Consider the following 4124-nt stretch of genomic DNA (forward strand, 5'->3'; position numbering starts at 1 on the left):
TGTGTGTGTGTGTGTGTGTGTGTGTGTGTGTGTGTGTGTGTGTGTGAGTGTGGGTGTTTTATCAGCGTGCAGGGTGAGTTGGTTGAGGAAACATTATGGTCACTTCCTGTTTGACCCTGCAGACACACTTTGGCTTTATGAACCATTCTAGTCGTATATAAAACATTACAGTCACTAAACTAAAGACAGAAACATTGATCAGTATCTTTTTTACAAATAACTAAGGAGGTTGTGTTTACGAGGATGTTTGTTCGTCTGGATTACACAAAAACTCTAAACTCAACCCAATGATGAACCCATTCAATTTGAGTGTGGGTCCAAATCAGGGGGCGGATCCAGGAATATTTTTTTCTACATTTTGATTTTCCATAAAAGAATTCATGGATCTTGATGAAAAATACTTTAACAGGAATGTTAGGGGGCTGATATTTATGACTGAGTGCAATGTGGTGCAGATCCAAATAAAAATGTGGAACTGTAGAGTTCACCAATGAAGTTGTCCCGTCCTGGTTGTGGGTGTGTTCGCTTTACTTCTTCAATCTTTAGTCTTGTAAGAGAGGGACGTTAACGCTTGCACGCAAGGAAGAGAGAATTTAATTTGTCAACACTGCATTGAGGTGTTCTATTGGTCGGGTAATTTTGACACATGCACCCAAAATATTGAAACCAAAATCCAACAAAACATCTGAGTGCAAGTGCACAGTTAGAGCACAAGCGGAGAAGATCCAGGCACAAGCAGAGGCTGATTGAGTGCATGTCCAGGGTTTATAGGGAGAGCATTACAAAACATGTGAGGAGGTCAGACTTAACATGTGTGTATTTACATTCTCATATCATTCTTAACTCTTCACGCTTGTTTCTCGCAGGAATGAGTTTCCATAGTTTACTCATGAGCCGACATGGAAAATTAGATTACGCTGGAGAAACACACATCACTTCCTCTGTGTCAGTGTGAGAGCTCTCACTGAAACTCAACTCAGCACAGATGTTTAGAGTTCATCCACCCCCTCAGTTTAAAAGTTTAACATGTGAGAGGAGGGGTTTTTCTTCCTGGATCACCATCACCTAATCCAACCCAGTGAGACTGAAACACAGTTCAGCTCCAGGCAGAGAGAGGTCAATCACTGATGTGGATTTTTTAAAATATTTAATATGAGTACGTTATTAGTGCCACAATGAAAAAGCAGCCAACTTTGACTTTAATATTCTTAAAAATTCTAAAATAAAATAAACCGAAACTTGACGTACAGACAGTGGGGGGAGGATTAAAAGAAAACAAATATTTAATATGAGAAAGTTATTAGTGCCATAGTGAAAAGTAGCCTTTCATTTTCAACACTGTGATCCGTCCCATCAGCTGCCTCACGAGCCACAGTGAGAACCAGCTGATATCAAATAGAGTTCAAATTAAAACAATTTCTCTCGAGACAAGATTTTGCATCAGAACAACCGACTGTCCCTGTTGCTGTGTCCACAAAAACAGTTTGTGGTGATTATTGTGACACATCCACCCATACCACAACACATTCACCAGTCCAGACGGTTGACACTTACACAATTTGTTATTTTTTTTATTTGATTTGTGTTTCTAGACCTGTGCTGAGTAAAAAAAATAGAACTAATAAGGAGGAGTCCACTCCTGTATCACTTCTGTATTATTCTTTTCAACACAGATCAAGTGTTGAAATAAATGATCTACAGTAGAACTACAGTCGAGAGCTGTTGTCATAGGAGGAGCAGCATGTGAAATATTTACTCCTGCTGCCCTCACTTGGTCACCAAAGGAAATGCAATACTTCATCGCTAAGTTTATTTTCTTTAAAGATGTAAAAACTAATGGTGCAACATATCTATTACACTGCTTTATTCACTAACTTATGTACTTTATAGATGTGTAGCTGCTGGAGTTATGCCCTGTATTTTATAAAGTTTATTTTATTTATCCCATGTCAGCCACTCTGAAACTCAAAGGACAAGCAGTATTGCAAGATTTTTCTCTTTCTCGAAATAATGGTATCTTATGGTATTTATCTCATTCAAATATTTCATCTAATTAAAAACAAAACTCAGATTTTTGTATAGAACTCTGTTTTTTAAATTTCTATCCTGGTCCTGTAGGTGATGTTATATTTCAGCTGTTTTTTAAATGTTGGAATAACAAATAAACATCGTAATAATAAAAGTAAAATATTTATAAACCTTGTCAGGTGTAAGTCTGTATGATTTAAGATGCTGTTTATATTGAAATAAAAACCTTTTATTCTCCCAGGAAGTGAAGTTAATTCATTTATTTCTCTCTACAGTTGTGACTCTTCCTCACAGCGTGGACTGCCGGACGCACCCTGTGAGGAGAGAGATGCATACTGGGATACATCTGACCTCTTAGGAAGGAGGGTGCTGGTTTGATCCTGGTCAGCTGGAGAAGAGTAAATCGATGCATAAAAATTATTGACATGAATTCACTAATATCTTTAAAAAAGAGAAATTATAACAGAATAACACTAATGTAAATTAACATTAGGTGAAAAATTAAATATCAAAGAAAATTTTCTTCTGATATTCTGCAAATAAATTTAAAGAGAGAAATGATGAAAGCTCTGAGAAGTTTTCAGTAACACCTACCGCTGCGGTGAACAGAAGCTGTCGTTACAACGTTTGGGTTTGATTCTGAAATGAATCCAGAATCAAGTTCCTCTACAGATTCTTCTTCAGGTTCCTCTTCAGGTTCTGCTCCAGATTCTGGTCTGGGATCGATCTGGATGATGACTCGGTCCACTAGGTGGTCCATCAGCTGTTTGGCGTTGTCTGCCGTTGTTCTGATGGTCAGGACATGAGCGGGATTTTTCGCTGAGACCTGAAACTCTGTGAGATCCCTGAGGAACCAAAACCCAGAGAGACGGATCAGAACTCCATTAAACGCAGTTTTGGATCAGTGTTGATGCAGATTATGATGACAATGTTTTTACGTTCTCACCTGCTTCCTTTGCATCCGAGGATCCAGCAGAGGTACAGCACAGTTATCACAATCAGCACAATGATGACCGCGTACACGATGAGGACTTCCAGGTCAAAGGTCACCGTCTGGGTCATCTTGATTGACGTGAACAGCAGGGGGTCGCGACTGTTCTCTGCCTTTCAACACCACACGTTTTAGGGGAAACAGACGATTACATTCAGGTTTACAGTTTATTTTTGAAACAACGGGTATTTAGAAGCGTCCAGATCCAAATCTTAACATTTTAGTGAAAAGAGTTTGAATTCTACATTTCCCCTCTGGTCACTTTGTCATCAAAATAATATTTAAAAATACAGACTGGCTGAAAATCCCAACCACTTTTAAGATTAGAAAAACAACAGCAAGCAGGAAAAAATAGCTTCAACTGCAGCTCTCGTCTGTGATTCATCCAGAGACAAGCTCCAGACATATTTTTAAAAAGTATTTCTCAGTGAAGGATGTAGTGAAGTCTCTCAGTCCACCTAGTTTTTTAAATCAGAGTGAGACATCTCAGCAACAACCTGACAGATTTCCATTTAAAGAGGATCACACCAGCAGCATTTACAAAACGCTCAGACATTGTGAACAATCGTCCTGAAGCACAAATCGATTTGTTGGTCCAACATACCTGGATGTTGAGATCCTGTAGTCTGAAGAAAACAAGCCTGTTGCACAGGAAACAGCAGAAAGTTTGAATCCCCTGTTACTCAGAGAGAAAACATTCTGCTCTGTTGTGATGTTTTAAAGCAACAAGTGCATCATGGAACATTTCTGTGTCAGTAATTAGACATTGAGTACAATCACTCCACTAGAAGATGATTTAAACAATTATTCTAAATGAAAATCCAGAGATTTTTTTTATTAAAGCTACATTTATTTCACATTAATGGTCCCTATGGATACCGGCCCTCTGCTCAATCTAAATGAATCTTGTGCTTTGGTTTGTTGGTTGGCATGACAACGTTAACATTTGAACATGTGATCCATGACCTGTGTCTCAAATCAGAGGCTGCATCCTTGTGGGCTAGTTTAACCACAAAAGCCGAACTGAAGTGAAATCATCTACAGAGGATTTCTGTGACTCTGTAAAGCTCCATGATTTTGACATGTACCTTTAGCTGGTCAGCTG

Source organism: Paralichthys olivaceus, chromosome 2 (genome assembly GCF_024713975.1).
Source record: "Paralichthys olivaceus isolate ysfri-2021 chromosome 2, ASM2471397v2, whole genome shotgun sequence".
In the NCBI taxonomy this organism is placed as follows: Eukaryota; Metazoa; Chordata; class Actinopteri; order Pleuronectiformes; family Paralichthyidae; genus Paralichthys; species Paralichthys olivaceus.